This window comes from Bufo bufo, chromosome 3 (genome assembly GCF_905171765.1).
Source record: "Bufo bufo chromosome 3, aBufBuf1.1, whole genome shotgun sequence".
In the NCBI taxonomy this organism is placed as follows: domain Eukaryota; kingdom Metazoa; phylum Chordata; class Amphibia; order Anura; family Bufonidae; genus Bufo; species Bufo bufo.
Window position 1 is genome coordinate 523814386 of NC_053391.1, and position 16435 is coordinate 523830820.

Consider the following 16435-nt stretch of genomic DNA (forward strand, 5'->3'; position numbering starts at 1 on the left):
TTATGGACACGTGATTGAACCCCCTTGGCCCACGACCATTCTAACTTACACTCTTTTAAGACATTCACCCCTATTAGCTTCTCTCCTCCCCCCAACAGTGTATATATATATATATATATATATATATATATATATTTTTTTTTTTTACACTCTAGATCTAGAATATGGAATGTAAAATATGTTGTTTGTCAATACACGAATATAGTTAGATATATATCTAATTATTTCACAATTATACCATATACAGTCAGGTCCATAAATATTGGGACATCGACACAATTCTAATTTTTTTTGCTCTATACACCACCACAATGGATTTGAAATGAAACGAACAAGATGTGCTTTAACTGCAGACTGTCAGCTTTAATTTGAGGGTATTTACATCCAAATCAGGTGAACGGTGAACGGTGCAGGAATTACAAAAGTTTGCATATGTGCCTCACACTTGTTAAGGAACCAAAAGTAATGGGACAATTGGCTTCTCAGCTGTTCCATGGCCAGGTGTGTGTTATTCCCTCATTATCCCAATTACAATGAGCAGATAAAAGGTCCAGAGTTCATTTTAAGTGTGCTATTTGCATTTGGAATCTGTTGCTGTCAACTCTCAAGATGAGATGCAAAGAGCTGTCACTATCAGTGAAGCAAGCCATCATTAGGCTGAAAAAACAAAACAATCAGAGAGATAGCAAAAACATTAGGCATGGCCAAAACAACTGTTTGGAACATTCTTAAAAAGAAGGAACGCATTGATGAGTTCAGCAACACCAAAAGACCCGGAAGACCACGGAAAACAACTGTGGTGGATGACCAAAGAATTATTTTCCTGGTGAAGAAAACACCCTTCATAACAGTTGGCCAGATCAAGAACACTCTCCAGGAGGTAGGTGTATGTGTGTCAAAGTCAACAATCAAGAGAAGACTTCACCAGAGTGAATACAGAGGGTTCACCACAAGATGTAAACCATTAGTGAGCCTCAAAAACGGGAAGGCCAGATTAGAGTTTTCCAAACGACATCTAAAAAAAGCCTTCACAGTTCTGGAACAACATCCTATAGACAGATGAGACCAAGATCAACTTGTACCAGAGTGATGGGAAGAGAAGAGTATGGAGAAGGAAAGGAACTGCTCATGATCCTAAGCATATCACCTCATCAGTGAAGCATGGTGGTGGTAATCTCATGGCGTGGGCATGTACGACTGTCAATGGAACGGGTTCTCTTGTATTTATTGATGATTTGACTGCTGACAAAAGGAGCAGAATGATTTCTGAAGTGTTTCGGGTAATAATATCTGCTCATATTCAGCCAAATGTTTCAGAACTCATTGGATGGCGCTTCACAGTGCAGATGGACAATGACCCAAAGCATACTGCAAATGCAACCAAAGAGTTTTTTAAGGGAAAGAAGTGGAATGTTATGCAATGGCCAAGTCAATCACCTGACCTGAATCCGATTGAGCATGCATTTCACTTGCTGAAGACAAAACTGAAGCGAAAATGCCCCAAGAACAAGCAGGAACTGAAGACAGTTGCAGTAGAGGCCTGGCAGAGCATCACCAGGGATAAAACCCAGTGTCTGGCGATGTCTATGCGTTCCAGACTTCAGGCTGTAATTGACTGCAAAGGATTTGCAACCAAGTATTAAAAAGTGAAAGTTTGATTTATGATTATTATTCTGTCCCATTACTTTTGGTTCCTTAACAAGTGGGAGGCACATATGCAAACTGTTGTAATTCCTACACCGTTCACCTGATTTGGATGTAAATACCCTCAAATTAAAGCTGACAGTCTGCAGTTAAAGCACATCTTGTTCGTTTCTTTTCAAATCCATTGTGGTGGTGTATAGAGCCAAAAATTTTAGAATTGTGTCGATGTCCCAATATTTATGGACCTGACTGTATACTCCATATATACTCCATATATACTCCATTCAGTCAGGTGTATATCTAATTATTCTAATACCGAATACTCTACATTTTGATGTACGAAACTGAGGAATCTATCTGATTAACTCATTCAATTGACCTAGGAAGTGATCCAATTCATTGCTAGTATCATTTATATGTATACGTATTGATCTATATTATAATCTATCTAGTATGAATATATTTACATTCTTTTACTTCAACTTCATCCTTATTCTTTACCAATTATGCCTTCCAATCAAGTTTCTGATGTATTCAACTGATTGATTGATGGTCAGTTGATGTTTAATTGACAATTGATTAATTATTCATTATTAATTATTGAGTGATTCACGTCATTGCTAGTGTTTTTCACTTATGGTTATATTGCCACTGATTCATCTATTTATTTATTATAATCTATTGAGAGTATTATCTTTTAATATATATATTTTAATATATATATATATATATATATATATATATATATTTTATTTATCATATGTGTATTTTATATATATATATATATATATATATATATATTTTCTATTCTTGTCTATTCTATTGTTCATTCTATTTGTATATCAGGTTTTCATATCAGGTATTTTATCCCTCGCTATGTGTATACTTGACCTTATGTATCTATATACCTATCATTTTGATGTATACCAATTACCTGTTGCTATCAACAGCATGCACAATGATTCACCTATCAGCTTCCAGTAAGTTTACTCGGCACCACTTCCTAGCCAAAAGCATGACCCCGGTCATGTGACCAATATCACATGACCACACAGGCAATGCCTCACACACCCACCGGCCTCTCTGTGTTGCCGGCTAGAGACATGCGGACGGAGTCGTCAGTAAGCCCCGCCCACTCAACCTGCGTTCCACCAAGCGTTCCACGGGGAGGAAGTACATCGGATCGCTCCATCCCTCCACAACAGACTTTGTCCTCTGTCACGTCCCCATATCCCACGCATTCCACCACAAGCGCTCCACTAGGGCAATTCACATGTCATCAGACTATACCCTAACTTGATTTTATTACAAGACCCGGAGGCTCGTATTGCTATTCTCCTTCTTTACTCTGACCAATAGCAGCAAAGACAAAAATATTGAAACATTTGAACAGCCCCTCCCCATAGTCCTAGTATAACAGGCCACTCCGCCTGCAAATCCTCCTCTTTCTTTGCTGCTGACCGCAGAGATAAGTACCTGTGATATATGTCTGATTACTATTATTTTATGTAGTTTTCCCCCCTTTTTGGGTTTGTGGGATTTTCTGTTGTGTTTACAGGTTTTTGTCTGCAGGGTTCTCCCTGCTTGCCTTGTGCCGTTTACTCATTTGGCACAGCTCTGGTGACCCTGTTTTTTCAGGGGAATCTCTTTTGTGACTGGTTTTATTTCCCTATGGGGTTATTCATCCCCTTCTGTCATTTCCCTCTGCTTGCTTCCCCTAGTTGGGTGATTGTTTGTGCTTCCGACTGAGTTTCTTCAGTCCCCTCACTTCACCTCGCTCCCCCACGGTTCCCCCTCCCCCCTCGGCTGTTTTTCGCGCCGCGGCTTACCTCTGATCTCGCCGCCGGCTCTCCTGCTTGCTGCGCTTCGCTCCGCCCGAGATCTCGCGAGATCTCGGGCGCTTCCGCTTCTGGTTTTCAGTGCGGCGCTCCGGAGTCTCGGCGACCCCTACTCTGCTCTGCTCTCCGGCTCCTGTGTTTCGGCGGCCTCTGCTGCTCTCCAGCTCCTGCCTTTTCAGGTTTTTCTATCCCCACTTTAGCTTTCTCCCTGGCTGGGGAAAATCCTCACCAGCGGAGTACATAGGGTAGGATTTGTTATTAGGTTAACCCTATCACTACCAATATTGAGGCAGGCGGTATCAGCTTTATCATGCCTAATACAAATCACAGTGGGCAGGGCCCTATTGAGGAAGACATGCCTCAGGTTGAATTAACCCCTTCTGGGGATGATTGTGACACAGTGATGGCCCCTGCGGATCATTCCCCGGCCCTTCAAAATACATTATCTAATGTGATTGCTGCGGCTATGGGATCAATGACTTCTGTCATATCCCAGTCCATTGCCCAGGCCCTTGCTACCCATCCAGCTGCCTCTTCCACCCCACAGCCCGCTACGGTTTCTAAACCAACCGGGCCAGGGCCTGCCTCCAGAAAACGCATGACTGGTGACGATGTTTCCACCAATGTTGGCGCGCTAGGTCCGCGCAAAAGAGCCTGTACGCGTCAGGCAGAACGTACGCGCAATTGGAAATGTGCTAGAGCACAGCAGGATACAGCTTCTGACTCTGAGGTCGGTTCTGATGAGGAGGCTATAGATGACGCCTTTGAGGAGGCAGAGGACGACCCTTCTGGGGTCATAGATTCTAACCCCTTACCTGGGTGCAGCTCCATGGTTTCGGCAGCAGATGTTTTCCCTGCTTCTTTGACAGATCCCTCCGGGGAACCTCTTTTTGACCCGGATTCCCTCCACCACCCTCGGTCGGCAGAGTGGTTGCCGTTGGATCATGTATCCAAATATTTGGAGGCCCGCGTGCGTTGCCCCCTCTCCAAAGAGGCGCGCAACAAGCTTAGGGCAGAATGCCCCAGACCCATAGTTCCCAACAGGGTTTGCGAGACTCCAGCGGTAGACCCCAAAATGACCCAATTCCTCACCAAATCTGGGTGGAATCCGAGGAAGGGTCTGGAGTCGGCCCTGCGCACTTGTCAGGACAAGCTCCTGGACATATTTGGCCCCCTGGCAAAGATCTTTGACTTGGCAGAGGCTGCAAAGGCTGAGGGCAGGCAAGTAGACCCTCTAGAGCTGCGCGAGTGGGTGCAGCGTGCAATTTGCGTAGCAGGAAACGTTAACACGTCCCTGGCTATTGAACGGCGCAAGGCCATTCTTTTTAAGATTGAGCCTAAACTCTCCAACTTGTCGCTTACCGAAGCCGGTAAGGAGGCCCAGGGCCTGCTCTTTGGCGAGTCCTTTATTAAGGACTTAGGACGGTTTGTCGGTGCTTTTACAGCACTCGATAAAGCCCAAAGTTCGATGAAGCGGGTGTTTCATGGTAGGGTCTCTACCAGGGCCGGCAGTTTCAGGGGCCGTCTGTCCGGCCGTGCCCATTTTCAAGCCCGTGGTTCGGGCCGAGGCTCCTTCTCCCAGAGACCTGCATTCCAGGACCAAAGGCGAGAGACACCATCCTTTTTCCCTTCCCGGGGAGGATCCTGGAGGCCTAGAGGATACAGAGGAAACCCTGCTTCCAGACGTCCTTACGGTAAGACCAATGCCTCATTTCAATTCTTTAACTGTTTGTGTAGGGGGCAGACTCCGGCTCTTTTCTCGAGCTTGGTCACGCTTCACCTCGGACCAATGGATTCTCTCCACGGTCAGGGGTTTCCACATGGAGCTGACGTCCTCTCATCTACCCATCCCGCCCCCACACCCTGCAGTGCTGTCGGTAGAAAGCCGCATACTGGTGGACTCAGAGTTATCAGATCTCTTCCGCAAAGGGGCCATAGAGCCGGCACCGGCATCCCCTGGTGCGATAATCAGCAACATTTTCTTGGTGGCGAAAAAAGGGGGCCAGCTGCGGCCCGTCATCAATTTACGCGCTCTCAACGCGTTCGTCAGGTACCGCCATTTCAAGATGGAGGGCATCCATCTCCTTCGGGACCTTCTTCAGGTGGGCGATTGGATGGTCAAGTTGGACCTGAAGGACGCTTATCTTACCGTCCCTGTCGAGGACGCGTCCAGGAACCTTCTATGTTTCTCTTGGAAGGACAGGATTTGGCGGTTTACATGCCTCCCTTTCGGCCTCTCTTCAGCTCCGTGGTGCTTCACCAAGCTGATGCGCCCTGCTATGGCCTGGCTGCGCAGTCGGGGAGTTCGCCTCATCGTCTATCTGGACGACATCCTGATCATGGCACAGGATCATTCGGTGTTACTGAATCACCTTCGCTGGACAATGGATCTCCTGTCGGATCTGGGTTTCCTCCTCAATCAGGAGAAGTCCTGTCTCACCCCGGCTCACGAGATGGAGTTCCTGGGGTTTCTGGTGGATTCCACGGCAGGGACTCTCAGCCTACCACCGGCCAAGGTTCGGTCCATACGGAAGGAATTGTGCAGAGCCAAGTCATCTTCCCAGATCCCTTTGCGTCAACTAGCAAGGATCATAGGCCTTCTTGCATCATCTATTCAGGCGGTCTTCCCAGCCCCACTACATTACCGGGCTCTCCAGCGACTGAAAATTTCCCACCTGCGGACGGGGGCTTCCTATGCGGATTGGATTTCCCTGGACGAGGAAACCAAGGAGGAGCTATCCTGGTGGATCCACAATTTTCAAGCTTGGAACGGCAAGGCTATTTTTGGTCATCGTCCGGACCTTGTGGTAGATTCGGATGCCAGCCTGTCGGGCTGGGGAGCTCATTGCGAGGGGATCTCAACCGGAGGCGGCTGGTCAGCGGACGAAGCGGGATTCCATATCAATGCGCTGGAACTGTTGGCAGGTTCGTTCGCAATCAAGAGTTTCACGAGAGACACGGCCAAAGCCTGCATTCAACTTCGCATGGACAACGTGTCGGCAGTGCGTTACATCAACGGCATGGGCGGAACCCGTTCCACCATTCTATCTCGGTTGGCGAAGGATTTCTGGGACTACTGCCTAGACAAGGAGTTGATTGTCTTGGCAGAATATCTTCCAGGCGTCCAGAACATTCGGGCGGATTGGAGCTCTCGATATCTCTCCGACTCCAGCGACTGGCAGTTAGATCCAGCGGTGTTCCGTTCCTTAACATCTCTTTGGGGACCTTGCTGTATCGACCTGTTTGCCTCCCGCCTGAACACGCAGCTGCCACGTTTCTACAGTTGGCGCCCGGACCCGGAGGCCGAAGCGGTGGACGCGTTCCTACAGGATTGGTCCAGGGGCCTGCTTTACGCATTTCCTCCCTTCCAGCTGATTCCCAGGACCCTGATTCAAGTACGCCGTCATGCAGCGGATCTGGTTCTTCTGGTCCCGTTTTGGAATTCCCAGTCGTGGTTTCCTCACCTTCTGGAGATGATGATAGAGACCTCGTGCCTGCTCCCGACATCTCAGACTCTCCTCCGAGGTCCGAATCACCAACTACACCCTCTTCTCCTGGACGGATCCCTGCGCCTGTTGGCATGTCGGATTTCAGGGGACCCTGGGAGGTCCCGGGAGTTTCGGGAACAGCTAGAGTCCTCTTGGAGAACGCTTGGGCCCCTGATTTTCGGAAACAAAGCATCTCAAATATGTCTCAAGGTTTTGATTGGTACGTTCAGTCTGACCGTTGGACTGTGGATGGAAAGATGAAGAAAACGACAGATGAACCCCTAAACGAGAACAAAAAGCTTTCCAAAATTTAGAAATGAATTGGGTACCACGATCCGAAACAATATCGGAAGGGACCCCGTGAAGCTTCACGATGTGGTCAACAAAAACCTGAGCCAGTGTGTTAGCATTAGGCAATGCGGCAAGAGCAATAAAGTGCACCATTTTACTGAATCTGTCAACAACTACAAGAATAACAGTCTTCCCCGCTGATACTGGTAGATCCGTAATGAAATCCATGACAGGTGCGTCCAAGGCCTGTTGGGGATGGCCAGAGGTAAAAGACGCCCTGCCGGACGAGTATGATCTACCTTAGAACGAGCACAGGTAGCACATGCAGACACAAAATTCAACACCTCCTGGCGCCATTTAGGCCACCAGAACCGACGAGACACTAACTCAGAGGTTGCCCTACTACCCGGGTGTCCTGCCAGTGTGGAGTTATGGTGTTCTTTTAGTATCTCCAGTCGTAAATTTTCTGGCACAAACAGTTTACCCGAGGGGCAGGAGGCCGGGGCGTCCCCCTGAGCTTCCAACACCCTCCCCTCCAAACCTGAGTGTAATGCAGAGACCACCACCCCCTTTTGCAAAATGGGCTCTGGTACCTCAACATCACCCCCTCCAGGAAAACTTTGAGACAATGCATCCGCCTTAGTATTTTTTGCCCCCGGGCGATAGGTTATTACAAAATTAAACCTAGTAAAAAATAACGACCACCGAGCCTGTCTAGGGGTGAGACGTTTAGCAGACTCCAGATATAATAAGTTTTTGTGATCAGTAATCACCGTGACGGGATGAACCGCCCCCTCCAAAAAATTACGCCACTCCTCAAAAGCCAACTTAATAGCCAAAAGTTCCCTGTTGCCAATATCATAGTTCCTTTCTGCAGTAGACAATTTCTTCGAAAAGAAAGCACACGGACGCCATTCACCAGGGGACGGGCCCTGAGATAGTACCGCTCCCACCCCCACCTCTGATGCGTCAACCTCTACAATAAAAGGAAGCGAGACATCTGGCTGTACGAGAATAGGGGCTGAGGTGAATCTCTCCTTCAGAGATGCAAAGGCAGTTTTGGCTGCATGTGACCATTTGGAAAAATCGGATCCCTTTCGGGTCATGTCCGTCAGTGGTTTGACCACCAAGGAATAGTTCTTTAAAACTTTCTATAAAAATTGGCAAACCCCAGGAAGCGTTGCAATGCCTTCAGGTTTTCAGGCAGATCCCAGTCTATAATCGCCCGGACTTTCTCTGGATCCATGCGGAAACCTGAATCTGACAACACATACCCCAGAAATGGCAGTTCTTTCACGGCGAACACACATTTTTCTAACTTGGCAAACAATTTGTTGGCCCTTAATATCTGCAGCACTTGTCTCACATAGATCTTATGTGTATCCAGATCCGGGGAATAGACCAGGATCTCATCAAGATATATCACAACAAATCTCCCGATAAGGTGACTAAAAATATTGTTGACAAAATGTTGGAATACCGCAGGCGCATTAGTAAGACCAAATGGCATGACCAGATTTTCATAATGCCCTTCCGGAGTATTAAAAGCCGTCTTCCACTCATCCCCCTCTTTGATGCGAACCAGGTTATATGCTCCTCTGAGATCCATTTTGGAGAACCACTTAGCACCAGCAACCTGATTAAAGAGGTCGGGAATGAGAGGAAGAGGATAGGGATCTCGGATAGTTATCCGGTTTAATTCCCGGAAATCCAGGCAAGGACGTAGGCCCCCATCTTTCTTTTTAACGAAAAATAACCCTGCAGCCACAGGTGAAGAAGAGGGTCTGATGTGTCCCTTAGCCAAACTCTCCGAAATATAATCTTTCATAGCCTTCCTCTCCGGGCCGGAAAGATTGTATAACCGGGTTTTAGGTAGTTTTGCCCCAGGTAATAGATTAATCGGGCAATCATTATGGACGATGAGGTGGTAACCCCTGACAACCCTTCTCAGAGAACACATCCATAAAATCTGACAGAAAGGCAGGTAAAGATGTTACAGAGAGTGTAGAGCACCTACTACTCAAGCAGTTGTCCTTACAATGTTCACTCCACTCCACAATCTCCCCGGCCTGCCAATCCACCACTGGATTGTGAGTCACCAGCCAGGGAAGCCCCAATACCATAGGAGCCGGAAGACCGTCCAGGACATAACAAGAGATATGCTCTTTATGGAGGTCCCCTACCTGCAGATGGATATTATGGACGATCTGAGTTAACTCTCTCTGAGTAAGAGGGGAGGAGTCGATGGCAAACACAGGAATAGTTCTGCATACCGGTTCCGGAGTAAAACCCAGAGCCTGAGCAAACCGTGAATCCACCAAGTTGACCCCCGCCCCACTGTCCAAAAAGACGGAACAGATCTCAGTTTTATTGCCCGCCTCAACGGTAGCGGACAACAAAAACTGAGACATGCGTATGGAGGAAACGAATACGCCCAGACTGTTCTCCTTCGCACAATCTGGGGACTCTAGTTTTCCGGCGGCTCCTTTGTTTGTGGTCTCTTGGGTTCTGAGGGACAAACCTTTACAAAATGACCCCTCCCCCAACAACGAAAACAAACCTCTGACCTACGGCGGAACTTAGGAGGATTCACCCGTCTAGTGGCGCCCCCCTATTTACATTGGTTCGACTGGACCATAACAGACCGATCCCTGCCCTATAGAGGCCTCCGTAAAATTTAATAGTCTCTCCCTGAGTCGTCTGTCGATTCTTATGGACAGAGACATAGCAGCCTCAAGAGACCCAGGGACCTCGTATACCGCCAGCGCGTCTTTTAATTTTTCAGACAACCCCTGGCAGAACTGACTCCTAAGGGCCGAGTCGTTCCATAATGTATCAGTAGCCCACCTACGGAATTCGGAACAATATAGTTCAGCAGACCGGTTCTCTTGCCGAAGTCTACGTAGCTTAGACTCAGCCAGTGAGACCCTGTCCGGGTCATCATATACGAGACCCAGGGCTTCAAAAAAACTCCTCCACTGATCATAAGGCCGGAGAGTCTGATGGTAGGGAGAAAGCCCAAGCCTGCGGATCTCCTTGCAGGAGAGAAATTACAATGCCCACCCGTTGTTCCTCACCGCCGGAGGATCTAGGGCGTAACCTGAAGAACAATTTGCAAGCTTCTCTGAAGGTTACAAATTGGTCTCTCCCTCCAGAGAACCTATCAGGTAAAGCCACTTTTGGCTCAGGAGTACCTTGGTTTCCCATAGCAACGGTGGAACCCAAGGATTGCTGCTGCAGTACTGTTGCTTTTAATCCTGCCACTTCAAGGGATAACCCCTGAAATTGTTTCGCCAAAACTGAAACCGGATCCATAGTGGAACAGACAAAATACAAAGCAAAACAGCAAGCAAAAAAGAGAAAAAAAAAATAAAAAAGAAATGTCACTTTTTTTTTTTTTTTTTTAAAAGGGCCAGATATACTGTCACGACCTCTATCCCAGCAGCAGTCGTGTCGCAACAGACGGAGGGGAAGGGGGACCCTTATCTACGGATGGGAAATAGAATGGCCACCCCTGACTAACCCTAAGCTGGCACCTGTCTGCCCTGATACCCTAGACGGGGTGTGAACCCGTGCGGCGAGCAGGATGCCTAAACCCTCAGTCGCCCTAACAAGACTGGACTGGGGAACGGCCGATGGGAGCGCTAGTCACCATCACTCACGTCTAGGAAAACAACAGGGGAAGACAGCAACAAACAAACAACAGCAGAGATAGACTTATCCAGTCACGAGCAGAGAAGGCGATCCCAAACACGACAGTCCACGCCGGACAAGAGCTCCACAGCAACACCATCAAACGATCTCCTTCCAAGGTCAGAGTAGCACTGGAAGTAAGGACTATATCTGGCAATGACTGCAAGTGAAAGTGAAACTAATATAGTAGCTGGGAGTGGCAGACAGGACTCACCTGAGAAGGATGCCTACAAACTCCCAGTCAGGACAAAAAGGTTCACAAGGCAAAACCCAGATGACATACCCTGAACCACGGAGCAAACTCACAAGCTATCGCAAGTAGCAAGTCGCTGCAACCTTCTCCTCCCAGACCTGTCTGGATCAGTCACAGTCGTGACACCTTCTCCCTTGTGTATCTAATTTTTGCATAGAGTGCCTTCATTGGACACTTCTTTAGCTGCCTTCCTTGCGCCGCCATTTTGTGTTTGTACCTTGGGTCTAAGTACGTTGCCACCCAGTACTGGTCCTTGCCCTTTATGCTTTTTATACGGGGGTCCCTCTTCAAACACTGGAGCATGAAAGCCCCCATTTGCATTAAAATGGAAGCGGTGGAGTGGCCTGGCTCCTGCTCATCGGTTAGAATAATGTCGTCCTCGATCTCTTACCCCCAGACATGGACAACACCAGGGATCCCAGAAAAGTTTAAAGCATGCTCTTCTTGCTCCTCCTCCGCCCCGGCACCATCCTCCTCTGACTTCTCTTCAGACTCCTGTTGACTGGTCTCAGATGGAGTAGCCCCCCCCTGGGAATTCATCCAGCATTGCGACTTCCTCATCTTCCGCCTCCTGTTCCTCGACGGCTTGATCAATGACACAATGCAATGCACGCTCCAGAAAGAAGGCGTAAGCTACAATGTCACTGCTGGCGCCCTGGCTGTGATTGACTCGCTTGGTGATCTCATCAAATGGCCGCAGAAGTCTGCATGTGTCGCGCATGAGCAGCCACTGGCGCGGTGAAAAAAACCAAGCTCCCAGAACCTCTTCTGCCGCAGAGTTCATACAGGTAGTCATTAACTGCATGTTTCTGGAGCAGCCTATCAAGCATATACTAGGTGGAGTTCAAGTGCTTCGGGCAGTCACAAATCAGACATCTGACGGGCAGGTGTTGTCACTGCTGAACGTCAGCAAAGCTAGCCATGACCGTGTAAGATCTTCTAAAATGGGCAGAGATATTCTGGCTTGCCGCAAGACATCCTGGACCCCAAGGTACTTTGCAACGAAACACTGCATGACTAAGTTCAGAACATGTGCCATGCACAGCAAGTGTGTCATTTTGCCCTGTTTCAGCACGCTCAGCAGATTGGCACCGTTGTCGCACACCATATTACCAACTGTCATATTGAGCGGGGTTAGCCACTGATCGGACTGTGACCGCAAAGCTGAAAGCAGTGCAGGACCATGGCTCTTGCCTTCCAGGCACAACAGCCGCAGCACAGCGGTTCTGGTGAGCTTGGGGAGCGCAGCGGAGGAGGCGGTAGCAGTGGAAAAGGAGGAGTCAGCCGAGGAGGAGACAGAGGATGGAGTAGGAGGAGGATAAGAAGAGGCAGATCTGCATGCAATCCTTGGCGGTAACACTAAATCCACACGGGTGCCATGAATTGCATGATTGACGGCACTCAGAAAGTTCACCCAGTGGGCAGTAAAAGTTATGTACCTTCCCTGCCCGTGTTTGCTAGACCACGTGTCTGTGGTCAGATGTATCTTGGCACCGCCACTGTGTGCCAGAGATACATTCACTTGCCGCTGAACGTGGCCATATAGCTCCGGGATGCCCTTCTGGGAGAAATATTCACTCCCGGGGACATGCCATTGCGGTGTGCCAATGGCCACAAATTTTCTATAGGCTTCCTAGTTGACAAGTTTATATGGCAGTATTTGGCGGGCTAGCAGTTCCGACAAGACGGTGGTCATCCGTCGGGCAAGAGGGTTATCCGGCGTCACCATCTTTTTATGCTCGAACATTTGTGCCACGGATGCTTGACTTTTGCCAGATGAACACAATGATGGCATGGTGGAAGGTGGAGTGGAGGACAAATGGGAGGAGAGAGGAGAAGAAGAAGAGGCAGGACGTAGAGCGCCGGGAGTGTGGCTTTGTGGGTGAGTGTTGGGCTTACCATGATTCATGCGTTGACAGTGCAGGCTGCAGATGGCAACACTATTGTCAGCAGTGGACACGTTAAAAAAAGCCCACACTGCGGAGCCATGTGCAGGCGTCCTTGTAGTGCCAGATGTGACTGTGCATGGTAGATGGCTCGTTCTAGATACATTAGCAGTCTGCTTTTTGCCTACTGTGCACTGTAAGTTCTGCCTGCTTCTCCTCCTTCTCCTCCCTATCTGCTGCTTCTTCTCTACCTCTGAACTCCCCTTCTTTTCCTCTCTTGTAGGCACCCACATGACGTCCATCGACACGTCATCATCGCCAACTTCACCACCACTGACATTAGAGATCTCTGAGTAGGCAGCAACAGTGGGGACCACCCTCCTTGGGCATATCTGGGTACTGTTGTCAGACTGCTGGGTGGCGACCGTTGATACATTCTCTTCCTGATGGTCTTGGAATGGATGGGAAAATAATTCCTCTGAATCGAGCGGAGGGGATATGGAGGTGGTGGTGGTGTCTTTAGGGGTGCACACAGCAGAGAGTAAAGAGGGTGTAGATAGAGAGGATGAGGAGGATGAACACAACTTCTGCAACATCCAACTTTGACTCCGCCCTGGTGCACCTGCCCGACCCCTACCATCCCTGCGGAATGGCCTGCCTCTTCCTCTGCATGTAATTTTTAAAATGACCCTGTGACAAAAGTCCCTATAGAAGAGCAGTATTTGTGGAAGAAGGTATATCACACCCCTGCTTCAATCAGTATTTTTGGGGGGAACTGGTATATCACACCAGTAGAATTTATTTGTTCCAATAGCGTTTGTTACTCTGTGATGCTGGCTTAACGCAGCAAAACCGCAAACAAATGCTGCACTAACCAAATGCACTATATAGAAAGTTTATTATTTGTATATAACACCCCTGCTTTAATCAGTTTTTTGGGGGGGAACTAATATATCACACCAGTAGAATTTATTTGTTCCAATAGTGTTTGTTACTCTGTGATGCTGGCTTAACGCAGCAAAACCGCAAACAAATGCTGCACTAACCAAATGCACTATATAGAAAGTTTATTATTTGTATATAACACCCCTGCTTTAATCAGTTTTTTTGGGGGGGAACTAATATATCACACCAGTAGAATTTATTTGTTCCAATAGTGTTTGTCACTCTGTGTAGCTGCAGTAACGTAGCAAAACAGCAAAGAAATGCTGCACTACTTAAATGCACTATATAGAAAGTATATTATTAGTATATCACACCCCTGTTTCAATCAGTTTTTTTTGGGGGGCAACTGGTATATCACACCAGTTGAAATTATTTTTTCAAATAGCGTTTGTCACTCTGTGTAGCTGTGGTAACACAGCAAAACCGCAAACAAATGCTGCACTACCTAAATGCACTATATAGAAAGTATATTATTAGTGTATCACACCCCTTCTTCAATCAGTTTTTTTGGGGGACAACTAGTATATCACACCAGTAGAAATTATTTGTTCAAATAGCATTTAGTAACATAGTAACATAGTACATAAGGCCGAAAAAAGACATCTGTCCATCTAGTTCGGACTGTTATCCTGCAAGTTGATCCAGAGGAAGGCAAAAAAAAAAAAAAACTGTGAGGTAGAAGCCAATTTTCCCCACTTTAGGAGAAAATAAGAAATTCCTTCCGACTCCAATCAGGCAATCAGAATAACTCCCTGGATCAACGACCCCTCTCTAGTAGCTATAGCCTGTAATATTATTACGCTCCAGAAATACATCCAAGCCCCTCTTGAATTCCTTTATTGTAATCACCATCACCACCTCCTCAGGCAGAGAGTTCCATAGTCTCACTGCTCTTACCGTAAAGAATCCTTTTCTATGTTTGTGTACAAACCTTCTTTCCTCCAAACGCAGAGGATGTCCCCTCGTCACAGTCACAGTCCTGAGGATAAATAGATGATGGGATAGATCTCTGTACTGACCCCTGATATATTTATACATAGTAATTAGATCTCCCCTCAGTCGTCTTTTTTCTAAAGTGAATAACCCTAATTTTGATAATCTTTCAAGGTACTGTAGTTGCCCCATTCCAGTTATTACTTTAGTTGCCCTCCTCTGGACCTTCTCCAGCTCTGGTATGTCTGCCTTGTTTACAGGAGCCCAGAACTCTACACAGTACTCCATGTGTGGTCTGACTAGCGATTTGTAAAGTGGTAGGACTATGTTCTTATCACGGGCATCTATGCCCCTTCTGATGCAACCCATTATCTTATTGTCCCTGGCAGCAGCTGCCTGACACTGGTTTTTGCAGCTTAGTTTGCTGTTTATTAAAATTCCTAGATCCTTTTCCATGTCAGTGTTACCGAGTGTTTTATCATTTAGTATGTACGGGTGACTTGCAATATTCCTTCCCATGTGCATAACTTTACATTTGTCAGTGTTAAACCTCATCTGCCACTTATTTTCCCAAGTCTCCATTCTATCCAGATCCCTCTGTAGTAGTATACTGTTCTCTTCAGTGTAAATTACTTTACACAGTTTAGTGTCATCTGCGAAAATTGATACTTTACTATGCAAGCCTTCTACAAGATCATTAATAAATATATTGAAGAGAATAGGGCCCAATACTGACCCCTGAGGTACCCCACTAGTGACAGTGACCCAATCTGAGTATGTACCGTTAATAACCACCCTCTGTTTTCTATCATTGAGCCAGTTACTTACCCACATACAGACGTTTTCTCCCAGTCCGAGCATTCTCATTTTATATACTAACCTTTTATGTGGTACAGTATCAAATGCTTTGGAGAAGTCCAGATATACGACATCCATTGATTCGCCGCTGTCAAGCCTAGAACTTACCTCCTCATAGAAACTGATTAAATTAGTTTGGCATGACCGATCCCTCACGAAGCCATGCTGATATGGCGTTATTTGCTTATTTCCGTTGAGATTCTCTAAGATAGTATCTCTCAGAAAACCTTCAAACAGTTTACCGACAACAGATGTTAAACTTACCGGCCTATAGTTTCCAGGCTCTGTTTTTGGACCCTTTTTTAATATTGGCACCACATTTGCCATGCACCAATCCTGTGGGACATTCCCTGTCAGTATAGAGTCTGCAAATATCAGAAATAAGGGTCTGGCTATGACATTACTTAATTCCCTTAGGATACGGGGGTGTATGCCATCCGGTCCTGGCGATTTGTCTATTTTGATATTTTTAAGTCGCTGATGTACTTCTTCCTGGGTCAGACAGGACACTTTTAATGGGGAATTTACTTTTACATTCTGCATGTCATCTGACAGTTTATTTTCCTCAGTGAATACATTGGAGAAAAAAATATTTAACAGCTTTGC